Raw genomic sequence first — 17,910 nt, forward strand, 5'->3', positions numbered from 1 at the left:
CTGCTGGCCTACATCAGAGCTGAAGCAACACCAGATCCAAATCGTGTCTGCGACCTACACCACAGCTCATGGCAACACCAGATCCTTAACCCACTGAGTGAGGCCAGGGATCGAACCCGCAACCTCATGGTTCCTAGTCGGATTCGTTTCCGCTGCACCACGACGGGAACTCCTATTTTGTTAACACTTATTTGTTCTTAATGGACTAGGCTGTAAGCTTTTGAAAGAAAGACATGGTCTCATTTATTTTTGTCTTTAGGACTTTGACATCATCTGTCCCTTTATAGGCGCTCAGTAAATATTTCTGAATAAATGAATGCCAAGTATAGCAACTCCTTCATAGTTATTGTTAAGCATTTTAGGTGAGGAGTTCACCACTGCTGGTTTTGATTGGTGCTGTGCCTACAGCCTCCCTTCCACTGTGAAACACTCTGTGCTTACTGACCTTCTCCCTCTTTGTACAGTTACTAAGTACATAAAGTCCTTACCCACCCATCTTGAAGCAGGCTATATGGAGTGGGGCGTTTGTTAGGTGACTTAATTTGCAATTCAGAGGGTCTCCTATTTGGGATGTTTGATTTGGGGCTTGTATTAGCAGCTATCATTTGTTGGCTGTGTTCACAGCATCAGAAAACTGATGTCACATAATTTGATAACCATAATGCCAATCTCATCCCTTTGCATTGGAGAATTATCACCAATTCAAGGTGGCTCCCATTGCTTGTCAGAGTGATTTCACATTTGCCAGATAGCCTATATTGTTAGATCATCTAAAACATATCCTCTAAATTTGGTAAAATAACTATTCCATTAGAGTAATTCTAGATAATTTATTTTATGGACTGTCTAAGCAGCTACACATATCATATTTTAAAATACTTGTAGCAACTGTGCGGAAAAGGTCCTATTAATATCTCCCTTTTGCAGATGAAAAAACTGAGGAACAGAAAGGCTAATGACTTATGTGTGGTCTCATAACTATTAAGTGACAGAGCCACATTTTGAAATTGAAACCATCTGGCTTTAGAGGGTTGTGATCTTAACCACGGTTCTATGAGTTCATAGATGACTGAAGTTACCCTGTGGCCCCAGAAATGAAGAATTTTGGATGCTACAACTGCTTTATTGTTATTGTTTTAAATTTTTAATTGTGGTTAAAAAAACACATAACATAAAATTTACCACCTTAACCATTTTTAAATATACATACAGTTCAGTAGAGTTAGGTATAGTCACATTGTTGTACAACAAATTTTTGTAACTTTTTCATCTTGCAAAACTGAAACTCTACTCACTGAACAGTTCCCTATGTTCCCACCACATCTGTTTTTAAGTCCTGTCATCCTAATCACAGAAGCCAAATAAAATAATACTCCATTAGATTGTTATCACATAACATCATAAAAGAGAAATAAAGACAGTAAAACGTTATCTTATTTACATACATTGGCATATACCCAGAATTCACAACTTCTAAGAAATATAAATGCAAAATAATGAGGTGATATGAAATAAAAAGGAGTATCCCAGTGATTTTCTTCTTGTTCCTTAGTTTTTGCCTTGGAATTTTGTAAAAGGATACTTTTATGTTATAGTTTATCAGCATGACCTATGACTGAATTCAGGAATATTTTCTTGGTTCAAAGCCAAGAACAAAAAGCAGAGCTGTATTTAATTTTGTTTCTTACCTTTATCTAAATCTGCTTAAAGTTAAATTATATTTAAATACTGATAAAATACTATATATATATTATTTGTTTAATAATAATTCCCATTTAGTATTCTTTTGATGTTTTAAAAAGACAATTGCAATACTCAACTCAGTGTTAGAGAATGTAAATATGCATTATACATTTATAATTATATAGTAAAATTTTAAACATAAGTAAAAGTACTAATGCTATATAAATAAATGCAAAGTTATATAATGTTTGAAAAAAATTTAAAATGATATTTATATTAATTTATATTTTCAATTCATATTTTTTAACTTACTACCAATTTTGATTCATGAATAACCCTATTCATGAAATAATCTGAAATGTGCTATAATAAATAATGATGTAGAAAGAGACCCAGCTTCTAGAGAGCTGATATTTATGCTGAGTACTAAGCTACATGAACAGAATGGAAAGGAGTTCCTATTTGAGGGTCTCCACAAAAACATGGAGGGGAGGATGAACATGGCACATTAGGAACACCAATAGTTAAGTAAAACCAAAGCCACAGATGTGAATGGGGAAGTGATAGAAGATAAGGAAGAGAGTCAGGACAAATCCAAGTCAAAAAAAACCTTGTACTATGGTATGTGGAATGGATGGTCAGTGAGGACCTGCTGTATAGCACAGGGAACTGTACTCAATATTCTTTGATAACCTATATGCAAAAAGAATCTGAAAAATAATGTATATATATATGCGCATGACTTGGACACTATGCTGTACAGCAGAAATTGACTCAACACTGTAAATCAACTACTCTAATAAAAAATAAGCTTAATAAAAAAGAAGAGATATGTATATATATAAGTGAATAATTTTGCTGAACAGCAGAAATTAACACATTATAAATCAACTATACTTCAATAAATTTAAAAAAATTAATTTTGTTTGTATAGCCAAACAAAATTAGATTGTATTTGATTCCACAGAGTATGTAGATGGAGGGAAGGATAATAAGCAAAGGAGCATGACATGGTCAGAAATGTCACAGATAAATTTTTTTAATCATCAATCCATTTGCTAATGCCATGACTCATTCCATCTGCAATTTTTTCATATTCTTTCTATATGTTTGATGATTCACTTGTTAATAAGGAAACCTCATCATTTTTCCAAGAATCCGTCAAAGTTATAATAGAATTAGTTAGGGATAGTCAAGGATGCTTAGTGTATGCAAATATATTTCCTATTTTTAAAAATTATTTAAAATTTACTTGGTAACTGATTAAATTACTCTACAAATTATTCTAACACCAAATAGTAAAGGTTCTGATAGGATCCTGGAAAAGATAAATGTCATCATATTTGGACATACTAAATGAAAGATGTTTGCCAGTCATCCAAGGGAATGCCTCCATTAGCAAATATCATTATACAAAATTAAGTCATTCAACAAAAAATAACTATTTAACAAATACTTTTCTGATATTTTCAATATCTCATTTTTTCAGGCAACCTTCAATTCCAGGGAATCAGGAAGATGACATTTTTTTGAGTGATATACATTTTTACATTTATATATAAAATATTTTTAAAATATTATCCATGCATGTGAATGTAATTAGGTTTTTTGGGGGAGGACGTTTGGACAGGTCATTTCATTTCTTACCTTACATTGTTACCATAAATACATTGTTTAGGAGTTACAGAAATCATTTTTATTAGCAGGTAAATTTAAATGTATCTTCATATCAGTTATTCCTCCTTTTCCCTGTAATTCCCTGTTGCCATTTGTTTCATCAGTTCATCTAAACGTAACATTTTTTATTTACTCGTCCATTATAAGTCAAGAAAGTTTTATCTTTTCTCTCTTGTGATTATTATCTTGTCTGACGAGGACAAAATAATTGAGTCAGAATAGAGGAGCAAGATGAATGGCAGAAAGCAGGTGCATTTGTATATTATGAAGTGTTTGCAAAATAATAAGCACTGCATGAATAATGCATTTGAAGAATATTGTCTGGCAAATGATATTGAATCATATATCCAAATCACTCCTCAATTACTGAAGAACGAATTACAAGTGCCTGATGCATCCAGTTTTATCAAAGAGAAAATTCACCATGTGGCACATCTAGTTAGAGTAAAAGTGCTACTGTTTATTAAGAGAAGATTAAAGTTTTTCTGTATCTATATTTTAAGAACCTAAGGAATAGATAATATATATTTAATTATATATAATATGAAAACATAAGAAATATATAAATACAAGGAACTTAAGTTACATGTATGATAATACATAAAGATATAATTTGAATATATAAAGAATATATAAATAACAGGAGTAAGGCATAGATAAATATAAAAACCTAAGGAATATTCACATATATATATAAATTTGAAAACCTAAGTAATATATAATAATAATTATATACATATATATGTAATTTGAAAATCTTGTGAATAAATATATAAATATTTATTTTTTATTTACTTATAAAATTCTACTGTGGGATTTTTGGGGTGAGAATTAAATTTCTATGGCATTTGCCATTGATTATAAGATTGACTTTCATATAATGTAACAGAACTATCATTTGCACTATTATTATTACTATATTTTCAGCTTAAGTACTTATGTTTCTTTTGAATATTTAATATTTTATTAATACAAATAGTTTATTTTGAATTTCAATATTTAATATACCTCACATTAATCTTTACAATAAACTTAAGTTGATATAGCTATATTTTTATAGACAAGAAAATGGAGATTCAGGGAAGTTAGGAAATAGGCCTAAGGTTAGTAAACTGCACACGGATTTTGACCTCATGGTGGCTAGTGCCATAGTCCACCCCCGCCCCAAATCATTTTCCTGTTTAAAAAAAATGCATAGAGTTGTGCTTTTGTATAGTTTGTGCACCTAACAATGTAAAATTCTGAGACATTAAATGCAAAAATGGGAGTAAGAACTCAGAAATCCATTGATCCAATGCTCTTTGTGTTGTTTTTAAAAAGATTAAAATGTAATGCAGGACTCAGTGAGTGTTTGGTGTGCTTCTCTTCATTTTACCTTTTGAGTGCCTTGCTGTAGGCTCACTAGGTGGATGTGGCTGAGCTGTTTGGGCTGCTACTGTTGTCACAGCCACTGGATGTTGCAGGATTGCAAACTGCATTGGCTGAGGCTGGGGCTGGGGCTGGGGCTGGGGCTGGGGCTGCAAAGCAGAAGAGAGCTGAAATCTCTGCTGAGGGAGGATGGGTCCAGCTTGGTTGTGGACAGAACCCAGCTGGGACAACACAACTGCCTGGGGCTGCATAAAGCTGTCCATTCTGTTAAGGTTAATAACTGTGGCTTGTGGAGTAGATAAGGCCGTACTTTGATTTACTAAACCTTGTACAGGAACCTGTGGCACTGGCTGTTGAAGGTGTGAAATTATGGGTTGTTGGAGTTGCTGCTGTGGAGCCAGTTGGTAGAGCCACTGCTGCTGCAGCTGCTGTGGCTGCTGCTGGGCCTGCTGCTGGGTGTTCAAAATGAGTGAGCCTGGTGGAATCTGGAATAGAGTTAAGGGCCTGAGACTGGAAGCATTTTTAAAAATAAGTTGAACTCCTCCTTGAGAAGGAGCTGGTGGTATGGAGGGCAGCACATTTGGTCTCTGAGCTCCTGCAGGTAGGTGTACAGGTTTGTTTTCTGTTGGCTGCTGGCCAAGGTTAATTCCTCCAGGCAGGAAGCTGGGATTGATCTCTGTTGGCTGTTGTTCAAGCTTGACTTCTCCAGGCAGGGGTCTGGGCCTGATCCCTATTGGCTTGCGACCAAGCTTGATTTCTCCAGAAGGGGGGCCAGGTTTGATCCATTTTGGCTGGTGACCAAGCTTGATTCCTCCAGACAAGGTGGTGGGTTTGATCCCTGCTGACTGGTGACCACGGTTGATTCCTCCAGGCAGGGGGCTGGCTTGGATCCCTATTGGCTGGTGACCAAGCTCTATACCTTCAGCCAGGGGGCCAGGCTTGATTACTCTGGGCATTTGGCTTGGCTTAATTCTTGCAGGGGCTATGGCCCTGGTGGTAGAGTGCTGCATGGGTTTGGAGCCTCTCTTTGAGGCCTGGCCTCCTTGATCTGGGTGCACCACTTTGGTGATGTGCAGGCCAGAGGATTTGGCTGAAACTTGGGTATTTTTTGATGAGCCTGCAGTGGACTGGGTGGTGGCAGGAAGTGTGATAACTTGACCGACCTCCACAGAAGATTTCTTAGAAATTTTTGGTGACTTAATAAGAGAGGCAGAAGGTGGAGATTTATGAGAGATGCCTGCCTGCTGTGAAGTCAAACTGTTACCTGATGAGCTCTTTTCTGAACTCACAGAAAGTTTGATGGTTGGAGGTAGATGTTTGGCTCCCTTGCCCAGCACTGAAGACTGATCTGACCCAGTCTTAGGCTGCTCTGGTTCTCTCCCTGGAGAAGGTTGCCCGAGACTGGCTGAGGCACTGGAGCTGTGCGACAGCTGCACTGGACACTTGGCATTCTTCTGGACTAGTTCCTCAGATTGAATGACCACCCTGCCAGTGTCATTCTTTGTCCCAGTCACAAAACTATTGGAATGGTCATCTTTGGAGGTGTCGAGGGGCGGCATTTGTTTCTCACGTCTAACTTTTTTACGAGATCTTCTTTTTCCGGAGATAAGTGGATCATTAAGTGATTGCATGAAGGTCAGCTTTGTTGCCTGGGACTGACTGCCCTCTTCATATTCAGATACAGAACCATCTTGTACCTCATGAGTTGGCCAGAGTGTTGTTTGTAAGTCATCATATCTGAAAGAGTTTATCTCTTTAGCATATTTCTCCACATCCACTTCTGAAGGTATAGCCAAGTCACAGGGTTTCTGTTTCCACATATCTACAAAATTTCCTGCTTTAGAAAATTTGAGGCCATAATGATCACCTGTTTTATTTTCTCTTATATTTTTGTAAGAAGTCAGTACTGTTAACTCAGGAGGAGGTGGACACTGAGACAGCTCTTGCTGCCGATTTAGAGAGGGCATGGAATACCTCTTGAAGCTCCTTTTCATGGGAAGAGTGTTCATCTTTTGCTTGTTATAGAGCAACCTGTTTTCAGTGCAGGCTACTGATACAGAAGGATCTAGACACAGGGGTTCAGCTGTAGCTAAGATCAGCTGGCTCTCAAGCAAAAGTTTGTCCTCCTGGGTCCAATTCTGGTTATCACTGGTTATGGCCTGTACATCACAGACTAAAGTCTGCATCGTGGGACGTAAGAGAATATGCCTGCTTTGGTAGCCGGGAGGTTCCATTCCACTGGACTGCCTATAGTCCCGTATTTCTGCTATGACACACCCACGGTGAAAAAAGTTAACGGGAGACTTTTCCAGGAGATCCACCAAAGCTGGAGGTAATTCTTCTGCATCCAAGTATTCGAGCAATTCCCTTTCTTCATAAGGCAGTTGAATGCTCTCCGAATAGGATCCATTTTTTCCCTTGAGCATCAATGAATAGCCCTCATTCCCTGGGTACAAGTTGACCACCAAACAAGGCAAGGACTCTCTCCTAACAAGCTTTTCTAACAGGTTCACATTGCTTTTTAACTCCTCTGTAACCTCAGGCTCTTTTTCACATTCTTCAACATAAATGTCATAAAGTTTTTCATAGAGAGACGGCTTCCCACTAGATGAGTATTTCCTTTTCGGAGGTCTCTGTTGGGCACTTTCAATGACATGCTCCGCATGATCCAAAGCTTCTTCTAGAGCTTGAGCTCGTTGCATTGTGGTACAAAACGGGGGCCCTGTAAGAAGAGAAAATGTGTGTTGACGAAGCGGAGTGAAAACTGTGTCTTTAATATCGATGTGTAGTTCTGAAAAAACACCTCAACTCCACATTGGAGCCACCAGCCTAACCTCACTATGAACAAGAAACCCACCTCCAAGGAAGCACTACACAAAATTCTTTCAAGTGTTTGAAAATACCTGTATCTGTCAGAGCTGTAGCCTCTGTGCTAGGCCTGACCTCGCCTTGCGACGTTGAGGCTGGCTAGGCCGGAAGTCGTCATGGGAGCCACATAGCCTGTGCGCCTGCGTGCATCCTCAGTCTATGCCGTCTACCCCCTCAGTGGTGTGTTGTCCAGTGGGCGGTACTTCCTGTTCTCGCATCTGTGCTTCCTTCTGGTGTGTCCGGCCAGGTATCTTTGTCATGCCTCTTCAGTTTGACGAGATAAGCACAAAACCGTTTTTGGGAATCCATGCAGAGTCATCTCTTTTTCTCCCTTTTGCCTTTGTAAGATAAAGAACAAAGAATAGAAAAGTACAAAAATAAATAGTCTTCTTTGCCCCCACCTTTTCTCCTAAAATATGAGTATATTCAACCAATAGATACTTTTGAGGATGAATTATGAGGTAGTAGTACGCTAGAATTGAGATAGTAGAACTAGTGACCAATGATTTGCCGTAGCAGAGTTGACAGTTTCTTGAGGAGGCAAACAAGTAATCAGATAAATAGAATACACCACAATTAGTAGACTTTTGGACAGAATGGTAAAGAAGAGGAAATCTTAAACATGGAGAAATGAGAAAAATACTTCCCAATGGAAATGACATTTATCAGACCTAAGGAGTTGAGTAAAATAAAAGGAATCGAGTCATGGCAATTCTAGAGTTAGGAAAGAAAGCTAGATCAAAGCTGTTAATAACAGTGTTGTCAAAATATCTTTGCAGTTATTTTCCAGAGAGTTCCTACCAAGGGTCAAGCATATTTCAGAGTTATTCAGAATACAGTTCATCTAATGCTACAGGAAATTTATAAGGCAGGCATTTTTATCATCATTTTTCAAAAGAAGAGACTGACATTCAGCCAACTTAAGTAATGGGCTCAAGGTGGCAAAGATGGTAATCAGTTGACATAGGTATAAACCTAAATTCCTGACTCTAAATTCTGACCTCTTTCCACTTTATTTATTTATTTATTTTTACAAAACTACCCCTAAAAGCAGAAGCATGTTTGGAAACATTGTTAAGAAATTTAGTGTCAGGTGCCCAACTGGATATCACCTCAAGATACCATATAAATTCGTGTTTTTTTCACAAATGCATATATTACGTATTTTAAAGCAAAATAAACATTCATGGAGATGGCTTAGTAGAACCAGCCAGTGTAGTTTTAAGTTTACTCATAAAAATGAATACCAAAGGACAGTGAAGAAGTTGTTTTAAAAAATAAGTAATGGCCAGAGATTACCTTATCAGATATTATATCATATTAAACAGTATGTTATTGGTGCCTAAATTTTGAGGAATAAGCTGATCAGTTGATCCAAGAAATAATTCCCAAAACATGCAGGGGTTTTGTTATACAGTAAGAGTGGCATCACATGTCAGTGGAGAAAAGATGAAGTTTTTGACTCAGTGATGTTGGTAAGACACCAACCTGTTTGAAAAATAAATAAATAAACCTTTGTCTTTCTTACAAATTCTGAGAAAATAAATGGATCAATGATGAAGTATAAAACTAGTAGAAGAAACTATTGGAGAATTTAAAACATCTGTGTAATTGTAAATTGGAGGAGGTCTTCTAAAAGCCACAGAGAGCTATATCCGGTCACTTGTGATGGAATATGATGGAGGATAATGTGAGAAAAACTAAGTGTGTATATATGTGTGTGTGTGTGTGTGTGTGTGTGTGTGTGTGTGTGTGGCTGGGTCACTTTGCTGTACAGTAGAAATTGACAGAACACTGGAAATCAACTATAATGGAAAAAATAAAAATCATTTAAAAAGAAAAATAAACTTCAGCTAAGTGTATGCAAAAAAAAAGAAAAAATTTATTTATTACTTTGTAATTGTCTAAGGGGTCATACAGTTTGTTTCAAAACTAGGGAGATGCCCTGTCAGCACCATCAATCATTTATTGAGTACCTTCAGTGGCAGATATTTTCATACCGGTAACCTACTCACCAGGGAAAGGGCTTTTCTTAATAGGTTACACGTGTAATGCAAAGTCTGAAACAGCTGTACCAATAGGATCAATGACATAAAGTTAAACTATTGATAGAGAAAAATATTCTAAAATGCAATTATCAGAGGAAACAAAATATTTTTAAATAGATAAAATTTGTGCAAACTATTACATTTAGAATGGATAAGAAATGAGGTTCTACTGCACAGCACAGGGAACTATATCCAATCTCTTGGGATAGAACATGACTGAAGATAATATGAGAAAAATAATGTATGTTATATGTATGACTGGGTCACTGTGCTGTACTACGGAAATTGACAAAACACTGTAAATCAACTATACTTTAATACAAATAAAATATTTAAAAATTTTTAAATTAAAAAAATAAAATAAAACAAAGGACTGATACAATTATTACAAAGAAATAAAAAAACCTGAATGGTAAATGAATTAAAATTAAATGGTAAATTACTGGGAGAAAATTTTGGCAATGTACATCACAAAGAACTAATACCTTTTATATAAAGAGATCTTATAGTTCTAGCATACTATTTTTTGTTATCTTTTGCATTCATTTTAAAATTTTTTCTAAGTTAAATTTATACTAATGCCTTTAAGTAGTCACATTAGTCCTCTTTTTTATACTTAAATTTTTACTCTTATGTCAGTTCTAAATATTTTAATTTTCATTTACATGTTAGTGAATCAGTTTATATTCCTTTATTTTTTCTCTTTGTACTTTTTAGTTTTGTTATTTCTACTTTATCAGAACAAAGACCATTAATACATTATTCCTCCAACTTTAGTACTGCTGTTATTTTAGTACCAGATTTTCAATTAGGTATGCTCATTACCAATTTCTCCAAATCTTTCTTCATCTTTTCATTGGAAAATTCTCATTCTCTAGTTATAGGAAAAGTTCATATGTACAATTTTCCCTGAGATTATTTTATTTTAGTGTTTAAAACCTTGCTGGTTATCAAATCTTGGCTCATACTCTGTCCTTTTCTGTAGATTCTTGAAATTGTTACTCTGCTGTTTTTGTACTTTGTTTGTTATGTAAGTGACAGGGCCTTTTTCTTTGGAGGTTCAAAGGATATTTTCTTCATTTTTAAAGTGTAATAGTTTTACTAAAATAGTTCTTAGAATTGATCATTCTTTCTCAGTTTTCCTGGATATGTTGTGGGTCTTTTTAAATATGTAAATTGAGAGCTTTTATTTCAACAAAGTTTTCTTTTTTTTTTTTCTTTTGTCTTTTTGCTTATTTCTTGGGCTGCTCCCAGGGCATATAGAAGTTCCCAGGCTAGGGGTCCAATCGGAGCTGTAGCCACCGGCCTACGCCAGAGCCACAGCAACGTGGGATCTGCAACCTACACCATAGCTCATGGCAACGCCAGACCCTTAAGCCACTGAGCAAGGGCAGGGATCGAACCCGCAACCTCATGGTTCCTAGTCGGATTCATTGACCACTGAGCCACAATGGGAACTCCTCAATAAAGTTTTCTTTTACTTTTTAGAATTTATTATATTGAAGTATAGTTGATTTACAGTGTTGTGTTAATTTCCCTTGTACACAAATGTGATTCAGTTACACACACACACACACCACACACACACACACACACACAGTCTTTTTCGTATTCTTTTCCATTATGGTTGATCAGAGGATATTGAATATAGTTCCCTGTGCTATACAGTAAGACTTTGTTGTTTACTCATTCTGTATATAATAGTTTACATCTGCCAACCCCAAAGTCCCAGTCCTTCCCTCCACCATCCTCCCTCCCCCTTGGCAACCAGGAGTCTGTTCTCTATGTCAGGTCTGTTTCTGTTTCATAGATAAGTTCATTTGTGTCATATTTTAGATTCCACATATAAGTGATATCAAATACTATTTGTCTTTTTCTTTCTGAATTACTTCTCTTAGTATGATAATCTCTAGGTCCATCCATGTTGCTGCAAATGGCATTATTTCATTCTATTTTTATGACCAAATAGTATTCTATTTTATATATGTACCATATCTTCTTTATCCATGCATCTTTTCATCTTTTCTTTATATGTTCAACATATCTTCTTTATCCATTTATCTTTTCTATGAAAAGATTTTGATTTTCACATCATCAAAATTGTGAATAATGCTGCTATGAACATAGTGGTGCATTTATCTCTTAAAATTAAAGTTTTGTATGTATGAATGCCCAGGAGTGGGATTGCTGGATCATATGTTAAGTCTATACTTACCATGTTGAAGAGCCTCTGTAGTATTTTCCATAGCGGCTGTACCAACTTACATTCCCAGTAACAATATAGGAGGGTTTCCTTTTCTCCACACCCTCTCCAGCATTTGTTATTTTAGACTTATTAATGATGGCCATTCTGGCCATTGTGAGGTAGTACCTCATTGTAGTCTTGATTTGCATTTCTCTAATTAATGATGTTGTGCATTTTTTCATGTGCCCACTTACTATCTATATGTTTTCTTTAGAGAAATGGCTATTTAGATCTTCTGCCCATTTTTTTTTATTGATTTTGTTGTTGTTATGTTGTGTTGTATGAACTGTTTGTATATTTTAAAATTAAACCTTTGTCAGTTGCATCAGTTGCAAATGTTTTATCCCAGTCTGGAGGTTGATTTTTTTTTTCATTTGTTTGTTTATAGTTTCCTTTGATGTACAAAACCTTATAAGTTTGATTAGATCCTATTTGTTTAGTTTTGCTTTTATTTCTATTCCCTTGAGGTACTGACCTAAGAAAACATTGGTATAATTTATATCAGAGAATGTTTTGCTTATATTCCTTTCTAGGGGGTTTATGGAATCATGTGTTATATTTAAGTCTTTAAGCCATTTTGAGTTTATTTTTGTGTATGATATGAAGATGTGTTCTAACTTTATTGATTTATTAACTGCTCTCCAGCTTTCCCAACACTGCTTGCTGAAGAGACTATCTTTTTTTTTGCATTGTATATTCTTGCCTTCTCTTTTGAAGATTAATTAACCATAGGGATGTGGGTTTATTTCTGGGCTTTCTATTCTGTTCCATTGATCCACATGTGTGTTTTTATCCCAATACCATAGTCTTTTGATTACTGTAACTTTGTAGTGTTGTCTGAAGTCTGGGAGGGTTACATTTCCTGCTTTATTCTTTTTCCTCAGGATTGCTTTGGCAATTCTGTGTCTTTTATATGTAGCTCCAAATAAATTTGAGGATTATTTGTTTTATATCTGTGAAAAAGGTCATGGGAAATGTAACATGGAATCACATTAAATCTATAGAATACATTGGTTATTATGTCTACTTTAAAAATATTAGTTCTTCAAATCCAAGAGCATGGGATATCTTTCCATTTCTTTGCATCATCTTCAGTTTCATTTATTAATGTTTTATAATTCTCAGTGTATGTCTCATGGATAGGGTTCATTTCCTCTGAGCCACGACAGGAACTCCCATTTTTTATCTTTTCCCATAGATTTTGTATAGTTGCGGTTTTTAATTTTCATTTGTCAAGGTATTTTTACATTTCCTCTTTGATTTCATCATTGACCCATTGGGGTTTTTTTTAGTAGCATGTTGTTTAGTTTCCATGTAATCAATTTTTCTCATTTATTTTTCTGTAATTGATAACTAGTTTCATGCCATTGTGGTCAGAAAAGAGTCTTGAAATAATTTATCTTTTAATTTTTTTATTATAGTCGATTTACAATGTTCTGTTAATTTCTGCTGTACAGCAAATTAACCAAGTTATACATATATACACCTTCTTTTTTTCACATTATCTTCCATTATATTCCATCACAGGTGATCAGATGTGGTTCCTTGGGCTATACAGCAGAATCTCATTGAAATAATTTCTATACTAAGTTAGCTGAGGCTTGTTTTGTGCCTTCATATGTTGTTTAGCAAAGTTTTATTGAATTAGTGTCTTAAAATCTTTCCTCTGTTTGATTTTTTTTTTGTTTTCCTTCATGGATTTCATTAATATGTATGTTGGATAATCTCTTCCAGCCTTTTCTCTCATGTACTTTCTAAAGCTTTTTGTATTACTTTATTTTCTTATCTCTTTTCTATTCTATCCTTTATCATCCTATGTTTTTGTTTTTGTTTTAAATTTGTTTGACTTACTTCCAATATTCACTTTATTGTGGTGGTCTGGAACTGAACCCACAATATCTCCAAATATGCCTGTATAAACATTATATGACTTTAGAAATCCCCATTTTTCTAGTTAGAATTGTTATTTGAGGAGGGAATACCATTTTCATTAAGAGACATCTTTTATTTCTCTTCTTCTTCTTCTCCTTCTTCTTCCACACTCACAGCATGTGGGTGTTCTGGACCAGCAATCAGACTCACGCCACTGCAGTTACAATGGCAGATACTTAACTGCTAGGCCATCAGGGAACTCCCTTTATGACCCTGTGCTAGTTGTGGTTATACCATTTATTCCTAGGGAAATCCTTTAGTTTTGTATTGCTGCCATAACAAATTACCAGAAACTTGGTTGCTTAAAACAACACCTGTTTTTTTTTTCCCCCTAGTTCTGCAAGTCAGAACACAGAGCATGCTCAACTTAAGGTCTCATAAGGCCAATATCAAGATTATCTGGGGCTATGTTCTTAACTGGAGAATTTGGGGAAGAATACACTTGCCAGCTCATTCAAGTGGTTGAGTAAATTCAGATTCTTGTGTTTACAATTTTAAAGTTCCCATTTTTTTGTTTTCGTTGACATTCAGGGGCCATACTTAGCTTCTAAACGTTGCTCAGATTCTTTGGCAAGTGTCTTCCTCCATTTTCAAGCCAGTATAGGCATGTTGAATCCTTTTTATGCTTCACATGTCTCTAACTTCTTCTGCTACCAACTTGAGAAAGCTCTACACTTTTAAGGACCCATGTGAATAATCCAAGATAATAGTCCTTGTTGTAACTCATGGTACCACAATGTACCATAATACCAGGAGTAGTAACTCATTATTTTCACATGTTCTGAGATTTTTTTTTTTTTTTTAATCGGCCACACCTGTGGCATATGGAAGTTTCCAGGCTAGGAGTTGAATCTGAACTGCAGCTGCAGGCCTATGCCACAGCACCACTGGATCCAAGCCACATCTGTGATTTATGCAGCAGCTTTGGGCAATGCTGGATTCTTAACCAAGTGAATGAGACCAGAGAGCGAACCCACATATTCAGAGACTATGTCAGATTCTTAACCCACTGAACCACAACAGGAACTCCTATTCCGAGATTTAGAGTGGATCATCTTTCACTAGCCATATTCCAAATTATGCTTACTACAGTTGCTTTGTAATTTAATCCTTATTTATTGCCTATTTTTTGTGTTTGGTTAGCCCCTGTTTCGTATCTTCATGTTGTTGTTCTTTTGCCTTAGAAGGTTTTTTAAAATATTATCATTCATAACGTTCTTCCAATTCTGCAATTACTTAAGTATGAAATTCCTGTTAGATTGTCAAGTTAAATTTTTCCTCTGCTTTGTTCAAGTGTAGTGTGTATGTGTGCAGATGTGTTTTGCAATGGTTTTATCTACTGAACTGATTCTCATTTTTTTAGCTCCCCACCCCCCAACACAGCAATACAAGACACATTGACATGTGTAAGGCAGAGAGATTGCAAGGCTTAACTTGATTTCATATTTCAGAGTCACATACTTTGACTGCCATTATGATATGTAGATTTTATTATTGTTAATGTTGGTGGTTGTGTTTGGTATTTTTACAAATTGTACATTTTTTCACAAGTCTAATTTCTTCCAGTTCTTTGTCACAATCTCCATTCATTAGAGCCCTTTATCTTCAGTCAGTTCCTTTTCTCCCTTCACCACTAAATCTTTAAAGGACATGTTTCTTCATGGAGGCAACTCACTTTTCCTAAGAAGGGGTGACCACGTCTGGTACTATGCACTTTATCTTCCCCTTTCTTTTGATTTCCCAGTTACCAGTGCTCTAATATACCTGATCTCAAATCATTTCTTAGTATTTACCTTCTCAGAGTTTGGCCTCAAGCATCTCCTACAAATTAATACCCCAGGAGGAAAAACAAATCAAGATAACAGTTCACAAAATAAGCAATGCAAATGCTATATAACTATGTAAAACTATATTCAACCTCAGAAATAATAGAATTACAGGTTAAGATAAAATGAAAGATGACATTTTTACCTGTTAGATTGCCAAAGATGAAAACACTTCATAGTTTACCATGTTAGTTAATGGTATGAGGAAATAGGCACTCAGAAACATTGTTTTTCAGGGTGTTAACTGCTCCAATTCCTATGGATAATGAAGAAATTAGTAATAGGGTTTGCACCAAGGATTGATATTGGGGTGGCTAGGGCTCATGGGTATGAATTTTTCACAATTGACATGCATTTATTAACATTTTTACTTAATTTTCCCTTTTCTAAAAAAGTACATTTGCTATATCACTTTGTACACTACTAGCACAAAACTTTGGTCTAACAGTAGGGACAGGAATATTTCATTCTGAATATCGCTTGGTAAAATAAAAGTGCTCAAGAGGAAATTAATAACAAGGACAAAAACCTAGGGAAATTCTCATTTAAGAGGAAATGAGGGAGTGAATCAAGGCACAAAAGGAAAACTAAAAAAAAAAAAAAAATACCCACGAATAAAAACTCCAGGTGTATGGATATAAATAAAAATAAGTATCAGTTATACTCAAGCCAGATAATGGTTGAAAGCTAGGGTATCAGTAATCCTAAGAACATTTTCTGTTAAATATTGCTGAGAAAACTCAGACCATAATAGAGAAAGGGATGTCCTGTGTTGAGAAAATGAGGAGAGCACCTAACTTTCAGTGGTACCTCCTCAGTACATACTACTGAGAGATTTTTACTAGTGAAAGGAAAGAGGTAAGTCATAGAAAGATATAGAGAATACTCACATGCACATGAACATAGAATACTTCTGTGTAAAATCTCTCCATAAGGCACAAACAGGTAAATATAACAAGCATAATAGTATTATCAGTAATGTTATTTTAGAATTCTGTGAAAGGATATAAGCCTTCATGTAGACTTTAATTTGACAAATGAGAAACCAAGATACCCAAAGCCACAATTCAAATTAATGACTTATTCATGTTATATGCTTTATACATTATAGACATAATAAATGGTAAAGACATCAGTAACTGCAAAGTCAAATTATGCAGCAATACTTCATACAATTTGGATCCCAAATAAATCCATATTAGTGAAGTAAATCAGAAGCCAGAAGAAATGTAATGACTTTTGTAAATTAACCTCCAAGGTGGTCAATTACCATTATATTTAATAGTGAAAAGAAAGATTTTGTGAGTGGGAATGATTACAGTGCTAGTGCATAAATTGTAGCGAAAGCCCTCAAGGAAAAGATGTCTAGTTAATCATATGATATTCTTCATTGTGTTTGTGAAAAATAATTTGGGAAAACCCTGTGTCTTGGTGAAACTAAATGTAATATGATTGAATTTCTCCATTCCACAAGAGTTCTACCTCTTTTTTTTTTTTTTTCCTGTTGTCATACTAGACTTTTAAGGCAGAAGAATATTTTGTAACTGGAAATCATGTATATAGAAGAGTCATTTTCAATACAAATTGTAACAGTTGTTTCATGTGAGAACATGAGACATAATCTTAAAGTATTATCAGGAAAGTATTTTGACAGCTGACTGTTACAAAGTTTCCTGTGTAATTATTCTGCTCCCCCGCCCTATACTAGGGATAAGTGTTTTTCATATGACCCATGCTTGTGAAATTACTGAATTTCAAAATGTCTGTTCTATGTTGACATCTGAAAATATTTATTCATCTACAACTTATCTAAAACTACAAAAAGAGAGCATAGTTGACAACAACCCTCCATCCATGGTGTTTTGTTTGTTTGTTTATTTATTTCCTTCCCTACTACTGCATCTAGTGGTAACTTCACATCAACTGCAGCTCTTTCTGGCAGTAATATGAGACAAGATTAACTGAATTTCTAAATGTATGAGACTGTACTCCAAGAAGGGGTGTTCTATTCATATTGAAGCCTTTCTATAGAAACGAAAAGTTGAATTTGGAGAACAGAATTGGAAGAGGGCTGTATTCGCAGTAGGATAAGGAGGTTAAACATAAAGAGCTATGAGATTTATCTCTTTTATGAGGTGTTGTTGAAAATGAGATTAAGCCTTTAAAAAGTGGTGACCTTGATATAAATTCCATATTTAGCCAGTGGTGAAATATTGTGAAAAATGAAGAGTATGTGGAACAACATCAGTCATAAGTACACATA

General features: G+C 35.3%; 1 protein-coding gene and 1 pseudogene across 3 annotated transcripts in view; one reads left to right on the top strand and one right to left on the bottom strand.

The window, feature by feature from the left end:
- Nucleotides 1-17,910, top strand: part of IL1RAPL1 (interleukin 1 receptor accessory protein like 1) — a 1,403,038-nt gene that overhangs the window by 793,099 nt on the left and 592,029 nt on the right. The gene's annotated exons all lie outside the window — the stretch shown is intronic.
- Nucleotides 4,701-9,301, bottom strand: LOC100737849 (annotated as a pseudogene).

The sequence above is a fragment of the Sus scrofa genome, chromosome X (assembly GCF_000003025.6).
Source record: "Sus scrofa isolate TJ Tabasco breed Duroc chromosome X, Sscrofa11.1, whole genome shotgun sequence".
Taxonomy (NCBI): Eukaryota; Metazoa; Chordata; class Mammalia; order Artiodactyla; family Suidae; genus Sus; species Sus scrofa.